This window comes from Pholis gunnellus (assembly GCF_910591455.1).
Source record: "Pholis gunnellus genome assembly, chromosome: 16".
Classification (NCBI taxonomy): Eukaryota; Metazoa; Chordata; class Actinopteri; order Perciformes; family Pholidae; genus Pholis; species Pholis gunnellus.
The window spans coordinates 10,302,466-10,325,405 of NC_136543.1; the positions used below are offsets into that span (position 1 = coordinate 10,302,466).

General features: G+C 45.8%; 1 protein-coding gene across 2 annotated transcripts in view; it reads left to right on the top strand.

Annotated features, from left to right (window-relative positions):
- Nucleotides 1-22,940, top strand: part of pag1 (phosphoprotein membrane anchor with glycosphingolipid microdomains 1) — a 38,944-nt gene that overhangs the window by 1,460 nt on the left and 14,544 nt on the right. For both annotated transcript variants that reach the window (XM_079176625.1, XM_079176626.1), the window contains exon 2: nucleotides 12,673-12,732. The gene's annotated coding sequence lies outside the window, so the exon portion shown is untranslated. The remainder of the gene's footprint in view (nucleotides 1-12,672; nucleotides 12,733-22,940) is intronic.

The window sequence follows — 22,940 nt, forward strand, 5'->3', positions numbered from 1 at the left end:
ACCGGCTGTCACAGAAGTTGACATTCGCTTCAGCAAACACAATTTGCACTTTGTTTTTAGCTTCCCTCTGCCTTTCGCTTCACTTCCTTGTGTTTCGCGCTAAACACTAATGAACTCGGTATTTCCCCGACGTCTCCATAGGAGCATGGTGAAAAAAATAACCACCGCTCTGCCAGAAAACTGGCAAGCAGTCGAGTTTTTGAATCCTAAATCTGTACCCGGGCCTAAAGTGAGTGTGGAGTTCTTGAAATACCCCTCACATGGGTTTAAGTCCAGCATGGAAGCAAAATGAACCGAATGATGCTACAAAAAAAAAAGACGTTTCTTGTATTGCCGGCAGCCTTTTTGCAGCTTACAACACGCACGCATGTCAAAGACACACAGCTGGACGTCTGTGTATGACTAAATCTCTGTTACTCTCTTAAGCAGTCGACTGCGTGGCGGCAAATATAAGAGGACAGCAGCTTGGCGAATGCTTTGTGACGGTTTTAACTTCAGCGTATTCATAGCACGCTGCCAATGCCGGTATTTGGATGGAGCCGAGGCTGGGTATGTGCAGCTGTTGCACTTAAGAAGGGAGATGAGTGAGGAGCAAAAATGCACCAGTTCAAGTCCAAGGAGAGTAAAATCCTTTTTGTTCACACAGCCCTTAACTGAAAGGATCACACTCAAGCTGTCCAAACGTTTCCCCAAACAGCCTCAGAGACGTTACTATAGGGAGGCGCCCTATAGTACCCGGTGCATGATTTATTCTTTTAATACCCAAAGCCCAGGTATAGGTATCAGTATCGTTGCCGCTGAAAGAATTGGATCAGCGCATTCCTACCTGAACGTACAGAAGTATCAAACTATCCCTTTTAAGCGTATTTCAGTTGCTTTTAAGACGCATTTGAGTAAAACTATTCAAATCATTTTCTTTAACCTCAGCAGGCCTGTTCAATCCTTCATGTAGGCTTTGAGTCACAGCACCGTGTGGTGAAACGACTTCGTAGAAAGTCATTTGCATGACCAGAGCTGAACAGCTGGCTGTACATTTTGTTTTTGCCCTCATTAACTGGTCCTGATGTGTCTGGACTGATGGAGAACACGGTGATGCCGCTGTGGACGGTCCTGAGGATAGTCCCGCTCCGTCTTGGCTGCTGTGGAAGTACGGTTTCATCACAGGGCTGTCAAAGATGTCGTTAGGCAGACTACACACATTTCACACTCACTTAGGCTTCGACAAGCGAGAACCACATCGCCGCCATCGGTGAGCAAACAGTGGAGCTGCACGCCCTGCTGGACGCCCGCTGTCCATCTGAGACACACACACACACACACACACCTCGGGGGAGTTAGGCCCAGTCTGGAGGAAGTGTGTGTGTGTGTGTGTGTGCTGATGTGACTACCAAAGAACGGTTGTTAAATGTCAAGCAGGATTCTGTTATGAAAATGGAAAGCATTTTGTTTCTTCCATTGAGCAAAAGAGCAAAAACAGAGGAGCCCAATGTGATTATTTCCCCTTCCAGATGGAGTTCCTGCTGCGCTCGCCGGGACGAGGCCTTCACAGAAGTGAATTTCTATGTTTTTATGGTGTCCGCTTGTGCTCCAAACAACTAAATACCACTTTTGCATGTTACATATTCAATTTGTAAACCCCCCCCCCCCCCCCCCCCCCCCGTCATGGACGACGTTAGGCTCTGCTTTGTTTTCACATGACTCAGCCTAAAGTTTGGTCTAAGAAAAGAGGAAACGCTTCTCGAGCTCACGGAGGCCGTGCAGCAGTCACCAGGCTGTGGTTGAGGGATGCCTCCGTGGGCTGATACGTGTCAGCTGCTGATATGAACTTTGCAAATATTATTAGATAAATGCAGCTTTATGGGGTTTAGGTGTCCATTCCCAGCCCGGCATGAAAGCCAGTATTGTATAATCAAAGCTCTTTTAACTCCAGGCTCAGCCAGTCTGCGGTGAATATTTCGGTTAGACTTCAGGTTTTGATCATTAGTGTGATGTGGCATCTTTTAGATTCCATTCATCCCGCTCTCTTTAATCTGCGTTTGTTTTGTTTTTTGCTATATGAAGTCTGTCATTTGAGACTGTCTTCTTTCACTTACAGCCAAATTAGGGGCGCTTGCTAAACATGTCTTGTCTCCTCTGCTTGTAAAGATTAGAGGGTTCAGTCAAAAGTTATTAGATGAAGGGTTTGACAGATGAAGAGAATAAAACAGGAGACAGCGGTGCTAATAATAAAAAAAAGGGGGAATATTGATCTCCAGTGCATCAGCCGGGTTGTCGCTGGTGCTCCTCTCGGTCTCTTCGACCGCCGCAGGATTGATTTTTCGTTTGTTCTGCGCAGCGTAAAGGGCACTTGTTATGCTGTTTTAAAAAAAGAATCCCATTTGAGGTAGTTATTACAGCACCCAGAGTGTCTCTTCTTCACAAGTACACAATCTTCGCGAGGTGCACTCGACAAAGAGTTTACGGATCTGCTGCGTTCGGCTTCAGAAGTGCAAATTAGAGGACAAATACTCACACAGTTAGATCAGGAAACGCTCTCGGCAGCTTATTCAAAGCAGGGGAACTATCTAATGTTCCGCTTAGTTAAAATGTTTAAATATTACACGAGTTACTTATTGATGGATCAGATCTTTGAACCAGGATCCATCCCTCCTCGAGAGAAGATTCGTAATCTATTTGGGGACTTTGGAGTAGAGATATACAGCTTCATCGCTCCGAGGTTAATAAACACACGGGATCCAATATTGGGAGATGTTCTATCAAACATTTGTTTCCACCTTGTGTGTGTTTAATAAGGAGAGGCAACACCTTTTGAGACAAGAAACAGCTGAACTCGTGTCGCATACCGAACTGAGGAATGCCAAGCGATACGTCACACGTCGTTAAACTCCAGACTTGTTCGTCTTGACTTACAGTTTAAAAAAACAAAAGATCCTGCCTGATCCTGTGAGAGTGTGTTGTGTGTCGTTTCCAGGATTCGTCGGTCTGAAAAATGCCGTTTCAGTGTCCGAATGTTCGGAAGGTGCACGACACACAACGCCGCCGTCTACGAGCATGACTACGCCGGGTGTTTCCTGAGACGGAACGTAGTTTCGGAGGCCTCGCCGACCGACGATAAAAGGGTGTTTCTGCTTGTGTTGGACTATTCCGCAGTTTGCGTTGTGTACAGACTCTCTCTCTCTGCTCGAGCACAGAAACAAACCTCACCTCTGTGCTGCTGTGTGAGAGAGAGAGAGGGAGAGGGAGGGAGAGGGGTTGAGGGAGACTGTGGCGTGTTCGAGGCAAGTAAAACACTGCGGATGCGATTAACTGAGATTGCCTCGGGGAAGATCTGATGGGAAATCCGAGTCCCTCTTCGCAGGATTGTGGGTAACACGAGTTGTTATGTATTCGCCCACAGATGTCAGCAGAGAGAGAGGACCGGGTCGAGGGATCTGAAACGACTTGCGTTCTGCTATTCTCTGTCTTCTGATGCAGGACGAGATTAAAGCTCTCTTCAGACTTTGTTCGGTTGTCACGAAGATGGATCTCGACATATAAAGCGAGGCAGTAACTCTCCAGTTGGGATTTGTTCCGTCAAACCGCTCCTTCTCAAGGTCAAGAATGAACTTTCATGCTTTCATGAATAGTTTTCGATGAGAAGATTGATCCCACACTAAATATGAAGCTACAGCCAAGGGGCGGGTTAGCTTAGCTTAGCATAAAGACTGGAAAACAGGAGGAAACATGGAGCCTGTAGTCTGTCCAAAGGTAACAAAGTAAAGAAACCTTAACCGGCTTCAGGCCGTAGCTTCAGTTTGACCGTATGGATTCAGAAACGGGCGTATTTCACAGGAAAACCATTTCACGTTGCCCACACGTCTCTATTCATGTGCCTAGTCACCTCTTATCATGGGCGGTCACGGTTGCCTCTTGTTCATCAGGTCAAATGGAGTGATGCCAAAGTGACCACTTGTAACACCTTCCGGTGGCTGAAATGTGCCGAGCGCGCGTGTGTGTGTGTGTGTCATGTATGAGCGAGCTGTTAACTGCAGCGTGTGGTGGGGTGAGGCGAGGCGAGGGACAGTACACATGGGGGAGTGAACAGAGTGTGTGTACAGACAGTCCCTTCTTCTTTGGTGTAAAGTGCTGCTGATGCAGCAGACCTACACACACACACACACACACACACACACACACACACACACGCACACGCACACGCACGCGCACGCGCACACACTGCAGGGATGCTATAATGTCACCCAAGGGGAGGATCCTCATCTCACACTCTGCTGGCTAAAGCACTGCAGGGAGGGTGCACACACACACACACACACACACACACACACACATAAAGGCCTCGCCGGGCGCCTTTTTGCCACTGCGACAACAATCTTTGGTGAAAACAGGCGAATCATTTCTGCTCGTACATTTCTTTTGTTTTCTGTAATGTGAGACAAGGCGGTGTTCTGTCGATGGTAATGAGGTCGTCATGTGTTCGTGGGATCGGGTGTCACACATCATGTGTTTTTGGAGAGAAATAGAATATCTGTTCATGGACAGTTTATAACTGGAGCTGAATGAGGGTCATTGGGGACGCGATGAAAAGACAAAGAGAGGATTGTTGGTTGGCCTTCTGACGTCTGTGTGCGTGTGTGTGTGTAGTTAGCATTTGTATTTGTCTTACATGCATGCAGTGAAGTGTGTGTGTTTTTCATATTTATGTAAATGCCGTTCAGTATAAAATGGACGTAGTGGCCCCGGGCCAGCCACTAGCACGAACACGTATCAGGTGATGGTGTGTGTGTGTGTGTGTGTGGGGGGGGGTGTTGTGCTCTACTGTGTGGTAGTTTGCTCTGTCTCCGTGCAGATGAAGGATGTGACGGCCATCCGTTGACTTCCATCCATCACCGACGACCCCGGGCCGGCTCACACCGTCTCTCTCTCTCTCGATCCGTCTCTGTCAGGCCATTTCCCCTCCTTCACTGTCTCTTTGGCCCCTATTCCGTGGTTCATCCCATATTGTCTCCTTATTTCCCTCCGCCCTGCTCGTCGTCTCTCCTTCCATTCCTATCCTCCTCCTCTCTAACCGCCTGTCAACATGTCTCACTTCTTCCCCCTTCTATCTGTCTCCTTTCCATTCCTCTTTCTTTATTTATCCCTCGTCTCTCCTCCACCCTTTTCCCCCGTGCACTCTCTTGCCAGCTTCTCTCTTTCTTACTTTCATTCTACTTCCTTTGTCCTTGCATCCTTGCCACTGGCATTGATCTTGAGCAGAGAACACACACACACACACACACACACACACACACACAATGACAGGCTGTCCCGCGCTCAATTAAAGCGTACCTCCCTCTTCCCTTTTTCCCAAGCAGGCTCGTAATAGGAAATGCCCCCGTTATCTTTACGGGCACTGGCGTATTAATATAAGCCGCCAGACAAACAAGGTGTGGGTACGTGCTCTGCTGTGTGTTCGCTCTGATAAAATGCAATAGATCGAGGCAGAAAGTGCACGGCCAGCCTCTTCACGCCGCTCTCCCCAAGGTCTTTGCACTCATCAGTGAAGTAATGGTGGTGGAGAACAGACAGGTGAGAAAAGAAAAGTGGTGGAAAGAGGTGAAACATCTCTCGGGTCAAACGTTGGTTTGTGGTTTGGTCTTCTTGTGAGTATGGTGAATGTGTATTTATGTATAAAGTATCTCGTCTTTGTTGGGGTGTTTTTGAGGCCACTTAAGGACGCACAATGATGAAGTCATTTTTGTTGAACTTTCCGTCAATATGGAACCAGCAAATCTGCCAGCAATTATGAAACAATGAAAGATAAAGTAACTTCCCATGTCTTTGTCTTTCACTTCTTTTTTTTCTTTTTAGGCCCCCACTTTAACATCAGCAGTAGAGGAAGTGATCAGTTGAGATTTCCCCGTGTGGGCTCAGAGCTTGTGCCCGTTTGAAGCCATTATGTGGCTGTGCACAGAGGAAATGAGCTTCTGGTTTTATCCGTTCCTCTCCAGAGAGTATAGCCTTTAGCCTGATTGCTAATGACTGCTTACTAAAGGGACAGTGTTTGTTAATGGACTATAGGGCTTATCAGAGAGCGTGATGTGTGTGCGTGTGATTCTGAATGCAACAATTTGCAACACGACAACTGTAAGAAAGCTTGAAGACGAGGCCATTATAGCCATTAAGGGTTGTTTACACACATTGTGAGGGGGATTGCTGATATCTGCAAGTCCATCCAGGGAATTTACTCTCCGTCTCCTTCTTGTTTCTCTCCCGCTCCGTCCTCCTCCTCCTCCTCCTCCTCCTCCTTCCTTTCTCCATCTTCTGCCACTGCTGAGCTCTTTGAATGGGCTGGTTGTTTTGCCTCCGCTGGCTGCTGGTAAATATGCCTCGCTGTCCAGGAGCAGACAATGGCAACGTCCAAACGTAAAGGGGCGGAAGGAGAAACGAGAGAGAGAGAGAGAGAGAGAGAGACGTACAGAGAGTTAGACAGAGAGAGTTGTGAATGAGTTGATCAATAGAATTTGGGGGGAAAAGATGTTTGAGCCAAGAGGAAGAACAAAGAGTTGATTGTTTAGGGTTAAGTTAGGGGCCGTTCAGTTCCTGGACAGTTGGTCCCTGATGTTTTTCTTATGAAAAGTTAGTTTCCCTCCACAAAATGGGACATTGTACACTTTTAACGGTTGAACAAACTATTTACATGATCATTTTAGTTTATTTGTACAGCTAGAGCTGTGTATCAAACTTGTGCAGTGAAACTAGTTCATTGAATGATCTTCTTTATACCCCTCATGTTGTGACTAATGTCCTTATTAATGATTAATAGATGATTCATCATTGTTTTATCACAGTTAATGTTTTATCCTTTGGTAATCATGCAGTTATAAATGTTGGGAATCATTTACACATATTTAAAAAGTTGTTAATTGATATTAATAAGGACATTTTGGTCCAGATGCTCTGCAGCCTTTTTCCATAAGATCCAATCACACGCAGGGATTTACATTTTTAATAAATAATTGCTGCTCTTCTTTGTTTTCTAGAGTAACTGGAACATGTTTTCAGGTTTTGGTCTGTTGATTGGACAAAAAAACAAGAAACCCTGACTTCTGTTTTTACACTCAACGTTGTCAAACGACTATCTTTGACTCGTATAATCTTTATTTTACACAGCTCAGCGAGGTTGAGAAGAGTACACACATGGCCCGGGGATTAGCGCTTTTGAAAAAATGCCGACAAAGCTCGCAGAAGCAGCACCTTCTTTCTTCAGAAAGCAGGAGTTTTGACGAGAGGAAGAAAAAGAGAGAGAGAGGAAGATGAGAGAGAGAGAGAGAGATTTAAAGAAATGAAGAGACCCGCCACAGCAGGGTGCTCTGCTGAGCGGCAACATAAAAAGGGTTTGAACCGGAGCCAGGGCCCTCAGCTTTCGACGCATACTGAGGGGCCGAGGAGAGGAAATGATGGCGGGAGAGGAGAGTTAAAGAGAAAAAAAAAGAGGATTAGAAGGGAGGGGTGGAGATGAAAAGAGGAGCAAAGGAGAAACGAAGTGGAAAATAGGAGAGGAAAGGACACGGGAGTGGAGAAATAACGTGGAGCCCTGTGTAGTGAAGTGAAGTGAAGTAAAGAAAAAGCTCTTTCCGGTTTATTCTTTCGACAGTTTAGGATGAAGCATGCCGGGATAGATGGCCAGTTTGTCCCGGAGTGACCCTCCGGGACACTTTCTTTTATAATCAACTGCAAATGTTCTTTACAAAGGGGAGGCGTGAAGCAGAAATCCAAACGTGAAGCCATCCTGAAAGAATGTCAGGGGGGATAACCGTTATCAAAGGCTCTACTTTAGGTGGACGTTTGGAAATGACTCATCCGCAAAAATGAACCCAGAGGAATAAGGATGGAGCGGAGGATGGGGAATTGAGCCAATGACAACTCTCAGACAGACTGGGAAGTGACGGCAGGAAATCCAAGTTGTCATCAGACCAAGTTGATGTGGATTCAGCCAGACATAACATTCTTAGCGCTCAGATGGCCTCCCTTTTTAGCGAAATGTCTTGAAATCGACGGGATGAATTGCCTTCAAAGTTGGCACTAACGTTCATGTCCCCCTGAGGATGAATTGTAAACATTTGTTGATCCCCTGACTTCTCATCTAGTATCATCATCAGATCAAAAGCATTTGTTTTAAGATTAAATACCTGCAAAACTAATCAGCTGTTCTTTGTGTTAAGTCCTAGTTAGAAAATGTTAGCGTGCTAACACAACGAGCTCTCTGCAAACATGGTGAACATCAGCGCGCTGACGTTAGCATGTAGCTCAAAGCATTGCTGTGGTCGCGGGACTGTTGTCCACCACCTGCTAATGCTGCAAGCACCTCATTATTTCTGTAATGGATTAACCTGCAGCTTCTGTTGTTGATTCATACATTTGGCTGTAAAATGTCATGTTGGTCAAATAAACATTGAGTTAACTATTATGCACTACAAAGAAAATGTAAGACGTGGGAACCAGAACCAAAGTAGTTCCAGATTCACATTTTGTCTGCGACTAATTACCCGCACTAAAACACCCTGAGGATTACCATGGTTCATGGTTATTAATATCCGCTGACAATGCATCCATGCCAACAAGTGTAGCTGCTTGTAGGCGTTTCTGCTCTTGCTCTGCGCTCCTGCTCTGAATCGAATGAATGTCGAGAGAATTGTTTTCTCTCAAGTTGTCAGGAGCAATAAAAGATGGTTCGGCGACGCCTGTGTGTTTTCTATCTCACAATAAATAGGAAACCTATTCAGTTCTCCCTTTTGTCGCGCTTGATAAAGTGCTGAAGAAGGAGTCGCAGGCTGTGGGAATGCCACAGCAGCTCCCGCTCTATATTATTTGTCAGTTTGCCTTTCGTTTTAATCGCGTACAAACACACACACACACACATATACACACACATATATACACACCAACTCGTGGCAATAAACACACACCCGGTCGTAAAGCGGTAAATTAAAAGCCTGACTCAGAGCAACAAATGAGGCTGGGGGATGAGCTTCTTTTCATCCATGTTGTGAAGGTTATTTTTAGGCTGATCTCAGCCACACAATGCCTCATAAAAAACAAAGCAAAGGGTGTAGGGTTTGGCTTCTGAATACAGATCTCTGGCTCTGTGTCAGTTCTCAGCTCTCATTGAATTTGACTACCAGGAAATGTTGCTTTTTAGCAATTTACATGATGTAAAGGGGGGGGGGGGGGGGGGGGGGGGGGTTCTCAAAACTGAGATGATTTAAAATAAATCTGGGTTTAACATACAAATGTACAACCCCCCCCCCCCTCCCCCCCCTTTAGCACGTACACACTTTGTGTTGGCCCTCAGCCTTCACAGTAACTAATCACTCAGACGGCGTGGCCTCTCATTAAGCACGCTGTACGCTGAGAGCAACACCGCTTATGACTCTGCGTTGCCTGTTACACACACACACACACACACACACACACACACGCGCACACAATACTCACAGAGTTAATGGCCCGCTTAAGCAACACAAACTCTACAGACCCACGGCCGACCACAGACGTGTTGTTCAAGTTCTGGAGGAATTGAACACAATAGCTGCCACGTGTGCAGATGAGCTCTGTGCTCCCCGCCGTGGTGTGCTCTCCCAACAATACCATCACTGTTCCAGAACCTTCACATCCCGTTTGCTCTGATGTTGAAGCACTCGTTTCTGCGCCGTCCTCTTGCATCCTCTGATGGCTGGAGGTTAGCACGTGGCTCATCGTATCTAGCAGGGTTAGCCCGCTTGGCGCTTCACGAACTCGACGCCGTGTCAGCCGAGCGTGCGCAGATTCAGTCAACAAGAATTCGCCGCGTGAAACACACAATCTGCTCCTCCTTTTTGTGGAGCTCTCTGCGAATATTCATAAGATCACACTCCTCAACGCGGTAACAGAACCGCTCTGTCTTTTGGCCCTCTGCGGTCTTTCTGAATTGTTAGCTGATGATGAATTGCACGTGTAGTGTGTCGGCATCGATTTCTCTTTCTTCAATGCTCGCTAGCCACATTGACTGTCTCAGTAACTCAATCGTTTGGATGACAGCACGGAGGAAAGAGTGTTTGTCTCTGTATGAGAACAAGTGTGTTCAGGCTTGTGCTTGACATTAACGTCCGTCGTTCTTTCTATTCTTTATTGTGTGTGACAGCATGCATGTACCTTAAGTGTGTGTTTGTCCGTGTCGTCACATTGTGTTTTCATGCATGCACAAGTGTTTTCTATATGCCCGTGTGTGCACATCTGAACCGTCTGCATTATCAGCCCCTTGGCAACAAGCTAATGGAGAACCACTGAGTTCTGTCTGTGCATCGTCAAGGCTCCGTCGCCCCTGGTTACAGGGTTTTTTTGGGGAATGATTGGATAGACTGCCATCACCAACGTGCCAGCTATCGGCATGTGGGCGCCCCGTATCCTGATTTCCTGCTGTCTCCCCCCCCCTCATCATCCTCCCCTTTTCATGTTGCATAGAAGCCTGTGAGTTTATCGTATCTTTATGAACGTACAGATGTTTTCATGGGTTTATACCAACAAGTCTTAATACCACCAACCGTTTGGGGATTAGGAAGTGTGTGTGCTTGTGAATGTTTGTCTGCATAGACAGGGTGTGTTCAGTCCTCGCAGACGGGAAGCGAGCGCGCTGTTTTTCATCTTCTTCCCCCAGTCCAAAACAAACTCAGTCATTTCTATTCTGTCACAATTTAGCACATTGTCCGTTATGAATGGAGTTTGTTTGTTTCCAATTATCCAGTCGACATGGTGATGAATGCGCGTCGATTGCATCCTTTTAATTAGACTGTTTGATTTATTATTATTACTATTGCATACATGATCATGATGCGCCATTGGGATGGATGTCTTAGGATATGTTGTGGTTGTAGAGTCTATGTGGGAGAGAGAGAGAGAGGGAAGGAAAGGAAAGGAGTGGAGGTTTGAGGCGCCAACAAAGAGGATATGTCTGGCAGCTGTGTCATTTCGCAGAGTAAAGGATTATGGGAGAATTACAATGAATGAGCAGGAGGACCCGCACACACACACACAAAACTTTCCCTCTACATTGTTAATGTGTAATGTTGTGTGTGTGTGTGTGTGTGTGTGTGTGTGTGTGTGTGTGTGTGTGTGTTTAAGTGTGAGTGAGACTCTGTACTGTATGTTCATCGCTCAGTTCCTGCCTCTGAATCGCTGCTGTGCCCATTCACAACAGTCATATCGCACCAAATGAGCGCAGAGCAACATCTTCGATAAACTCCAAATATTTTGTTTTTGTCGATGAATAGGACAAGAGTCATTCCTCAGCTGAGCTCTGCAAAGACGGGTGACAATAGGGCTTCAAGGATTATTCACTTTACTTGAGCCAGCAGACATTGTTTCCTTAATCTGCGGCATGTAAGTGACACATGATGGAGTGAACGCATAGGAAGAGTAAACACAGGTTTATAGTCCATACAAGACAACCGTACATATTGACAGTGACCTCTAACCCTCTAAACCATCCTTTCTGCACTTAACCGTCTCAGTGAGATTTGAGCATGATTGCAGCACGTGAGTCATTGCATTAACTTGTCAGAAAGCCAAACAGACACACACACACACACACACACACACACACACCCCAGACACACCACAGTGATGTACAAAGCCAGCCAGTCATCGGGGGATAATCGATGTGTAACACGTCTGTGTCTGCGTTCTCTCTTTGTGTGAACGTGTCATCTCTCGTAAGCGCTCCTACGCCAAACTTCAAGGTTGTTTTTAAATCCAGCGAGGCGTTCCCCGAGTGCGTCTGAGGGCGCCGTTATGCATCGTCATTCTCGACTGCCTATTATCGGGACACGCTGCTTCGGTGCGACGCGGCCCGTCGAGCGATAACAAGACCCGGGGAGGGCGAACGACCTCCGAACATCAGGAGGGATGTTAACAAGCTTTTCTTGATCCCCCCCCGGGTGTTTGTTATACAACACACACACACACACACACACACTGGCACAGATGCCTGTTACACACTGTCCCTCACATGATAGCATTAATCTGTTGCGGATGGACAAAGTAATGTCACGAACCACGACAGAAGGTGGAGATGCTGACAACCAACCAAGCCAGGTCAACAGATTATTCATCAATTCAAAGACAACAGAAGAGGGAAACCATAAGGTCTCGTGTAGGAGGGAGAAGTAAGAGTGTATTTTAAAGAGCAGTGGCACACAGGTGTTGCCATTCTGCTGCCACGCCCTCCTGCAGTACCAGCAGCCACGCTAACAGGCCGACGGGGCGGAGGGGATCGCCACAGGCTACAACTAATTTCATTATTTATTCATCTACTATTTTTTTTTCATTCATAATTTAATGCATGCAGTGAAACATAATGGCAGATGTTCACCATAAGTCATCAAAGCCAAGCGTGATGCTTTGCCTGACGGTCAAATGGAAGTCGGTACATAACGATGTGAAGCACAGAAAAGCTGTTTTGAACATCGGTGGTAATGACTTCAGAAGTAATCCATCATTGAAAGGTTTAGTGATCGGCGTGTCGCGCATCATGTTTCTAGCGCTGCCATAAAAATACGTTTTATTATTGGGAAATCTGCCCAGTTATTTTATCGATCAAATGACGAATTGCTGTTGGCAAAAAACAATAATATTAAATTCCCCTTGTGTTTTTCACAGATTTCAAGGTGACAACTTCAAGTTCCTGGTCTTGTCCGATCAACAGTCCAAAACACAAAGGTAATCAATCTACTATCAAACCACACAATGAAAACCAGCATGACTCTTGAGGAGCTGGAGTCAGTGAATCTTTGGTATTTAAGCTTAAAGATTTGACTAAATTGATTTTTATCCGTCCACATAACTTTCTGTCGACTAATAATTTCAGCGCCACGTGTAACTGTATGGATGATAATCACCTCCAAACACCAACTCCCTATTCTAATACTTCTCATCACTCTCTGCTGTCAAAACTATCCAACATAAAATGCCATAAAAAACAGTCATTGATTGTTTTTTCCGTCATCAATGGATTCAGCACCACTGATAGACACTGAACAACTACCAGCAAATGCCACAGAGACCAAATCGATCCCCCCGTCATTTCAGTACCATGGAGCTGCACTCAAACGCTGAAGGACTATAATCCTGGCTGCACGGTCAGCAGTTTCCTCTTTAAGGGTCAGTGCACTAATGAACACCATGTGTGTGCTGCTGGTTTGAGTCCAGGTTGGAACATATGTCGCATATCACACCTTTTCACAAGTCCTGTCGCTGTTGTTGCTCCTAATTGTACAAAGAAACGACATGCTGTCCCCTGACTGTGTTTGTGTGTTTTGAACATCAGCTCAATAACTTTCTATGGCAAGAGGTTTTAGCCTCTCAAAGGTGTTGAGATTTTCCTCAGGGGGCTAAATAGAGTTTCCCAGCAGCTTGTCTAGCTACAGCAGTCAGTTCATGTCTTCTTCTGCTTCACTTCCACTCTATCGCTTTCATTTCCTGTAGAAATCTTAGAGGATGAGGGGGGAGAGGGGGGAGGGGGGGGGAGGGGGGGAGGGGGGGGGCTCCAAACATCCGTTACAACTTTCTTTACCTTCTCGGATCTTCACATGAAAGGGCTCCCAGCTTGACACTTTTCCTTTAACTGTTGCAGTCTGGCTGATTTAATGGGCCCTCGTGATCCTACAGTGAAAGAAAAAAGGCCATTATAACGACCATGCAGTGTGTTTTTTTTATCATATCATCTTTTCTCTCTTCTCTCCATTTAATTTAGGAAGTTTGAAGATAAATGGGAAAGTAATACTTTATAGGCAGTAGTCAAGAACGGTTGCTAGGAATGAATTCAAGTTTCCACAGTCAGTCCTGAAGTTCTTTCTTTCTTTCTTTACATTTACTTTTATCTTAGATTCCTGAGAGTCACTTGCGTTTTAAATTCACTACATTGATCTTGTGATCTTTTGCAGTTGTTATATTTCCTCAGATGTATTTTGTTGTTCTTTCCCCCCGGTGAGGTTTTTCAAAAGAAACGTGTCAGCGTTTTCCTGGCCGATTTTTTCAACAAAAAAACATTTGAAAGCTGAAATAAACAAACTTCCTTTCTCCCCGCTAAAGAAAGAATATCCAACTTCAAACACTGGGAATCCTCCTCCTTTTAAAGGCAGGCAACTTCAAACTCCTTGGGGCCTTTATTTACCGAAGTGGCGGGTAGGTCAGCCACAGCAACATTAGGGCGCAACCGGCTGTTTATTAGTGGCATGTCAGCAGAACAATAGCTGCGGTAGCCACACGCAGGAGGAAGGCTAACTCTGCAAAGCTAAGAGAGAGTGCTAACCACATGACAAGGCTGGGAATAGCCAAAACACAGGAAATTAGCTGCTGTTTACTTTCGCTCGTCTAGACTTGCTCCTACTAATTAAGTGCAAAGAGCCCCGTCGTGGATTTCTAGTCTCTGAGGAACGAGCTCTCAAGGTTACTGCTGGGTGCTTCATTGTTTGTGCTGCTTCTCAGATCACGCAGTGTTTGACCCATTTGTGGCCCCCAGGACTGTGTGCTCCCGCGCTAGCCCTACAGTAATCCTTCAGCGACCCAGAAAGTGATTTCTAGAGCAGCTGGTAATGTGGGCCATAGGCCTAATAACACAACAATGGCGTCAGCTGGCCGATAAAGTGTCGGCAACTTAGTGTGCATTATTAAAAGCACCGTGCCACTGTCCGCAACACAAAGTTTAGCTCTTCTACAAGTGATTATAGCTGTTTAAAAGCAGCTCCAGTGTTTATTGGGTACATGAACTGCCTGTGTCTGAGCACACACACACACACACTCAGGGTTGTAGAAATTGCGGTGTGTGTGTGACCCAGAGGGTTTTATTAACCGGAGAAGGGTTGATGTCACTTATCCGAGCCATGCATAGGATTAGAATGAAGTATTGTGTAGTAGTAGTGTGTGTGTGTGTGTGTGTGTGTGTGTGTGTGTGTGTGTGTGTGTGTGTGTGTGTGTGTAAGTGTGCGCGTGCGAGGGACGGGCAAGCCATATTACTGAGGTGAGGGATATTAAGAATGATGCCGTCTGACTTTTTAATTAAATCTTAATAACCCTGGTTTAGCTTTAAACTCTAATGTCTCCAGCACAGCCGAGTGCATCTGCATCATTTTTACCCACAATTCTGTGAGCTTTTGCACACAGGACGTTTAGTGCAAAACAAAAGGCTGAAGGTTGTCAGATTTCCCAGCATGCAGCGGCATTCCTGTGGCCTCCCATGGGGCTCTTTGGAGGACGTCGCGAGGACAGAGTGGGTAAACCAAGAGGACAATCCCAACAAACTGCACTGTTCTCTGGGGCATCTTTTTCCAGATGAGGCCGCCGTCTCACGGCCTCCGATGAAGCACTCTGAAAGTGTGTTATTTTGTGTGTGTGGGCGGCCTGTTTACATTCCAGTGATTCCTCGCGGGAATCCCGCTCTCTATCCTCTGTTCCCTAGCTTATTTGTGTGTGTGTGTGGTATATTTTTAGACTTCTCACTGGAGTACAATTGCCAACTGTCCTCACACATGAGCTTAACCCCGGATGAACCCCCCCCCCCTCCCCTCACAAACAAACACATCCTGATGGACTCTTTCACCTTGAGGGGACTTCTGTTGGAGTTGAAAGTGGGAATGGAATGCTCATGTGTACGGTATGCACCTAAATGCATCCTCCTACAGCTTGTGTACATAAAAGTGTCCACTGTGTGCTATTTTCCAAACTCAGCCCTGTCATGGAGATTTCTAGGGAATTGTACACGACAAATTTGTCGGAGGAAGTTCAGGGATTGCAGATGTCATTTTTTATGCCCCAAGCAGCTTAGTGGCAAAATCTGCAATCTCCTCTCTGGCTCTGTTCACACTGTCATGCTCCTTGCATGGTCAGCTGACACTGAACTTGTTGCTTATATCCCCTTAATCTTCAGAAGCAACAATCAAGCAAAGTCGAGCTTGGGTGCTTTTCAGAAATAAGTATCCTTGTCTTTATATGGATGTTTTGTTGGATAGTAAACAGCAGAGAAAGACTGGAAGCACAGGTGATAGAGAGCGTGACATGTTTTGAAGATCAAGAGGTGTTTTACTTCACTCAGCATCTTTTCAAAGACACCGCGTCTGCTTTTCTGTGATTGACTTCCTTCCTTTTAAGAAAGAATCCTTGCCATCTTCACCGAGCAACATCCTGTGTGCTCTGACAGCCACAATAATTGATATGACGCTGATAGACCGTCAGGGAAGTTCTTAAGTGATCGAGCCAAAAAAAAGACAAGACATTAGCACATAACATGATGTCTCACGTTTCACCCGGGGTGATATCAGCGGGAACGATTACCACCGGCAGCACTTGAGGGGTCAGAGCAGCGTGGAGGGTGTGTGTGTGTGTGTTAAGTGTCGGGGGGGGGGGGCTTTGCTAATGGCCTAATACGAGTTTGCGGTCAGGACCATTGAGAGAGTAATTTACGAATACTATAAACGTAATGGCTCTTGATTTTCGAGGGGCACTCTGGAAGTGTGTGTGTTGGGTTAGAGTTCAGACGTGTGTGTGTGTGTGTGTGTGTGCTGAGTGGTGTTTATACAAGCGGGTAAAGGGAAGACAAATTAAAGGCAAAATTAATGAGCAGAGAAACTATTGCCCTTCAGATTGAGCATGTTCTGCCCCGACACCGCTATGGTTAAGGTTTGGTTTAGAAACAGAAAGGACTCGGTTAGGTTTTTCTTCACCCATCCATCCTCTCTTTGCGTCTGTATTCCACTTCCTCCTCTGTGTGACTCTGTGAATAATATCAGCGAATGTCACCCCGGTCTGCCCAGCTCTCCTCCACACATCTTGCCACATTATCCACCCACTGTGTCAGAACGGATTTGCCTCTGGCCACATGAGCTTCCTTCAAAGTGTCAGAGTGTGAAGGTGTCTCTGTTGCGTTTTCCTCCCTGCTGCCGCCTGCACACTTAAGTGCTTTTAATGTATTCTTTCACTCGGCTCTCTCTCTCTCTGTCACGCCGATTGTCTGACGCCTGCTAATTGGTTCATCTCTATTCTGATGACCGTGTGTGCGTGTCTCGCTGTGTTTGTGTGTTTAAACTCCTGAGTGTGTGTGTGTGTGTGCATAAATAATTGTGCCCATGTGTGTGTGTGTGTGTGACTGACAGCAGATTTTCCGCCACCAGCAGGCTTTCCCATTTGCTGCTCTGATGCACATTCAGTTGGTTCATTTGGTTTTCAGCGCTCCCTCGGGACACGCTGAGCCGCTCCCATTAGCTGCCGCTGCCGCTTTGTAAATAGATATTATACTGTGTTGTATATTTATTATACGCGGTTTGAAGTGCATGAAGTTCTTGAACATGCAGCAGACGTTTGTAGAAAAGGGAGGTTTGGCTGCGTGATTCATGCAGTTTTGGGGTTTCAGTCGTGGTTGTAAAGAGACGTCTGCAGTGTATAACTGTGTTTGGTGTCTTCACTGGCAAACAGGTGGAAGTCGTGGTAAATAGTGGGTCAAACAGCCTACTTTGAGTGTTAGCTGGAATGCACTGTAACAAGCCTGCTTCGTTTACTGAGGAGCAGCGTTACTGCAAAGTCATTGAATTCATTCATCTGAAACATAAGGCCCTATTATTGAAATGTATTTAATTAGTCTTTCAAAAGTCTTAAAATGCTAATGGCACCATAATTGCACTTATTCCAAGTGCCATTAAAGTAGTCTTATAAAGTCTTGTTTCTAACTTGCCTTAAGCTGTAGAAACCCGGTGAAAGTTAGATGAGATGATTGATGTGTCTGTATGCTAAATATGAAGCTACCACCAGCAGTCGGCTAGCTTAGCTTAGCTTAGCACAAACACTGGAAACCAGGGGCAACAGCTAGCTTAAAGCAGCCTAGCAGCACCGCTAAAGCTCACTAGTTAACGTCACTGTATCCAAAATTCATCCAAAAACCTCTTGATGTCTCTACACTTAGTTTTATTTGTACAAATTAAATAAACAAGAAATATTATGTTACTTAGTACCGCCATGATAAATGAAGAATAAGCTCCAGTTTGTGGGATGAGAAATCAAATGGAATTGTGAAAAAGGGTGGAGGGCAGAGGCGTATCTGCCTCGCGCAATCTTCCAGAGTTGCTCAGGCGTGAGCGCCGGACGGATTTAACTAGAAATCTGAAGATTGCTGTGTGAGGGTTGCCATGTCTTGCAGCATCCTCCCCCCTTTTTTCTTATAGAGGTTGCCATATATTTTTGTCTGCGAAAAACCCCATGGCCACGCCACCCGTCCCCTCCACCCCCCCCGTTCCCCCCAACTGCTGTGTCTGATTGTAGAAATGGCCTTTGAGCCCCTCCAGGCCTCCATATTTTACCATATCTTTATGGGCTAGCAGACATGTTGAATATGCTATGGTCTGGAGAGGGACGAGGGTCTAGGGGGGGCAGGGGAGAGAGGTGAGAGAAGAGGTTGAGGGCACAGGGATGAAGAGAGAGAGGTGGAGGGAGAACAGACCGATGAGATTAGACAAAGGGAGGAAGAACAAGATCAGGGAAATAAATTAGAGGAAAGAAGAGAGGACAGGGAAGACAGTGGAGGAGCAGGTAGTTTATGTGAGAGGGAGAATAAGAGACTGTGTGTGTGTGTGTGTGTGTGTGAGATATTCACCAATCCCAGCCAGTAGAAGTATATCTGAAAAATGGCTCGCACAAAAAGGTCAGAAGCCCTATCAGCATGCCTCAGCCTCTTTCCACTCCTTCACTTTTTCATTCCTAGCTATACTCTTGCCTCCCTCCATGACCTCTCCTCAAATATGCACACACACACACACACACACACACACACACACACACACACACAGCAGCAACCCAGAATTGTGTTCCCTCTAAAGCACAGCCACAATGTGTTATAGTCCGACGCCACAGAGGGTACAAAGGGTCCCACTCTCCCTTTCGGGGTCGTCTTTTAAAACGCACCCCTGCTGTGTTTATGGCCTTGTAAAGAAGGATCGCATTTCCATTTCAGTTGCTCATCTGCGCACACACACACACACACACACACACACACCTCTATTAACTCCCCCCTATTGCCCGGCGCCGTTTGTCCGAAAGGCTGGTGTCACAGGAGGAGATAAATGAAGTGCCGCGCAGCAATTTTCAGTGCAGCGGCAACGATGTGCAGCCTCAACAGCTCAGGGTGTGTCCTCCAGGAAGATTACACCGGCGCGTGTTAATGCAGCTTCGATAGCACAAGTGAGTGTGCACGCTGTCCGTGTGTCAACGCATTGTGTCAAGTGTATTCGCAAAGAACGAGATCATGCGTCTCCCGGCATCTGTTGCATCTCATTAGCAGCTATTAGAATGAATTACCTCACACACACACACACACACACACACACACACACACACACACACACACACACACACACGCACACACACACACGCACACACACAACATCCTTCACCCTATTCCATCCACACTGATAATCCCTTTATCTTGGTCGGCTATTCAACACATAAAGGCCAACGCCATTGAATAATGATGTGGCCGTATCTGCTCCTCTTTCACTCTAATGCTAATCTTCATCTCAAGGTGACAGTGATAGAGAAATTGTATGCATGCAGTCGTTCAGCGCTGAATAAATCTGCTGTTTCCTAATCAGAGGCGCGTGTGTATCAGTTCGTAAAAGTGTATAATATTGTTTTTTTTCTTTATTTTTTTTTAGTTCGGTATCAATTTAGCAGGAGTCAAAATGAACAAACAAGATTCACACACAGAAAGACACCCTTTGTTAGTCGTCTTACTTTGAAGCCCCGTCTATGCCCTCCGTCCTAAAATTCCCAGGGTTCAACAGTTGATCCCCCCCCCCCCCCCCCCTGTTTGCAGAAAAGGTCACTTACAATGTGAGCGACAATCCCTGAAATCATTACAACAATCCATCTCCCTTTTTTCACGCTCCGCGCCACCATTTACATATTTGGATGACACGCTTGGCTGGTTTGTTTAATCACAGAAAATTGCTCCGCCGCACATTTGCTGAACTCTGTGTTGTTTTTTCGCATTTTTATTATTTAGCCGATCGGCAACGCTGTCACAAAGCTAATTAATTTGAGACAATAACGCACTTTTCTGCTGGAATGAGGGGAATAAAAGGGCTTCGTCAGGATGTCGAGAATATATTTAAAAAAAAGAAGAGTCTTGTGTGTGAATGTAGCTCTCTTCATTACATTTCAATTTGGTAGGCGTTTGGTTGCTAAGCAGCAGGTTTTTGCTTGTCATATTCAGAGGGCAGTTGTGGTTTTGGGAGTTGCAAACAGTCTTTTTTCTTTCTTTTTTTTTTACTGTTGGGCGAAGCTCTTAACACCAGCGACAGTACTGTACACTTCCCCTTTCCGAGGAGCGGAGGGAGAAAATAGACTTGAAATTGAAAGATTTATCATGTGGGTGGAAGACGCAACTGAGGGATCCTGAGAAAGCTGTTTTTCGTGAGGACGTAGAAGGAGGGAAGTGGAACTGAAATTGAGAGGCTTTATGTGTTTGAGGGTGAGAGAGTAAGCATTGTTTTCTGTGTCAGTGCATCACACAGTCACACACTGTTGAGCAGAGTAAAGCGAATGCTCACAGAATCAAGTCCAAATGATTTAAATGCAGAGCAACGGCCTCGGGCCTTCGCGCAAAAAGACGATAATAGAGTCGTTAAAGTAGGAGAAAGAGGGGGGAAAAAGGTGTTGTTTATATCCCAAATACCGACTTTTGACATTTAAATACTGTGAAATTCGGAGCTTAACATTTACAACCAGTCAGACAAGCAATCCAGTCAGTTGAGATGCAGCTTTATGTGCATCCAGTTTGAAATACAGTTGTTTCTGTGTGGAAAAACATCTGCAGGCAGCCGGAGACTTCACGGTCATCAGAGTCCTCGAAGTCTGGGAGAGGAAGACAGGAAATGTTTCTCTCCCATGGGGCTGTGTGACATTAACTAGAGGCAGATTCTACAGGCACACACACACACACACACACATGTGTTTACACAAACGCTGCACGGCACGTATACACAGAGCCTCTGTGGACTGTAGTAGGTCTGCGAGGTCAGGCAGGCTAAGGGAGAAGGGAGCTCTGTCATTCATGGTGAAGACTTAAGACACATGTTGCTCTTTCTGTGGCCTTGCAGCTGGAAGGGCTTCAGGAGGAGAGGAGGTTGAATTCTTGACGCCAGATTTCTCCGGCTACCCGCGAGACCACCCTGCCGTCTTATCGTAAAGCAGTGATATAGTCAACCTCTCTTCTAAAATGTCTTCATTGTGGTACAGTATGCACACAGAGAAAAGGGAAAGCAGAGAGAACTATCATGTGTGCAAATGAAGAATGAAAGATGAGATTACTGGTAAGCGTGGCTGTCGGATCTCTTTCAATCTGTTTCAATAATGAAAAACTTCAGGACGGGAACCGTTTATCTGCGATGCTTCATATTTCGTTATTACGAGTCCCCAGTGGGAGATGGATAGAAGCGCTGGCAGAGATAGCTGCTGTATGGATGAGGATGTAACATCTGTAATATGAGACCGGGAGGTCGGGGATGGGAGGGGGAAATCGAGGAGCCTTGCTGAATTATGCAGTTTCAATTTTCCCCATTTAGGGCGGACGGATCAATTTCTCATGCTAAAAACCATTAACCCTTAGGATGGGACAGCGTTGCCGTGGCAACACAGATCATGTCCCTTGATCGGAGGCACCAAGCTCGCAGACGCGCACGTACACCGACTCCGACAGAGATCAGTAAATTAGATAAACCGTGTGATTTAATAATTTAATTCAACAGATATGGCTGTGTGTGTGTGTGTGTGTGTGTGTGTGTGTGTGTGTGTGTGTGTGTGTGTGTGTGTGTGTGTGTGTGTGTGTGTGTGTGTGTGTGTGTGTGTGTGTGTGTGTGTGTGTGTGTGTGTGTGTACACTTTAATTGCATTGTCTCTGTCAAGGCTGGGTCCCTTTTGCCCTGCAGCCTGTGGGGAGCTGTATTTCATCAAGCCTCCCTTGGGGTGTGTGTGTGTGTGTGTGTCACTATGACTATGTGGGGCCTATGTGTCTTTTGCCACTTCTTTCAGAGTCGTCTCCTCTCTTCTTCATTAGATTCTGTTTGCTTTTGGTTGCATTATGGTTTCTGCACATCTTGAAGAGTCCCCCCCCCCTCCCCTCTTCCCCTCTTTCTCTCTTTATCTTCCGTTCTCTCCTCTCTCTTGGCAGAATCCTTCTTCTCCCCTCCCCCATTGCTCCCACCCCCCATCATCCAAATGGCCCTCTGGTCAGGACACAAGATGGTCAGTGGTGTGTTTGTTTATCATCCGGTGCATCCATGGTCATTGTTTTTCTGTTTTCAGAATGGCCTAAAAGCCCTTTTTTCCATCCAGTTTTGAAATTATTTATTCATTTATGGAGATTTGATGTGAAGAAATTATTTTTCTATTTCAATGGGTTTTATTCCGAATGTCAGAGTGTTTTCTACTGTTGGAGAAAACAACCTGCAGGGTTCTGTGTTGTTCTCAGTGTGCATACGGCCGTTGGCTTGTGCTTAGACACTGCAGATCTGCAAAGTGTGGTATAATTTATGTACCACTTAATGTGCATTGTGTGCATGCATGTATTAATTATTGTTTTTTTGGCCCAGAAAGATCCCAGAACATTAGACAAAGTCGTGCTTTTGAATACACTGCATTTTGTAAGAATAGATCCCGGTTCATTTTCCAAAACGGGGTCTCTGCAGACTATTCTCATTCGGTTTGGAATAAACTCCAGTCATCACTTTCTTCTCTCCTAACTCCCAACTCCTATATAGCGTTGCTCAGAGCTGCCTGCAGTGCTCCACACAAGCACGACTGCTTAAAGAAAGTTTCTCCGCTAAAAGCTGGATTATTTATTATTGTGGAAATGCCTCTGGCTCTCCTCTGAGACGCTTCCTGGGGCTC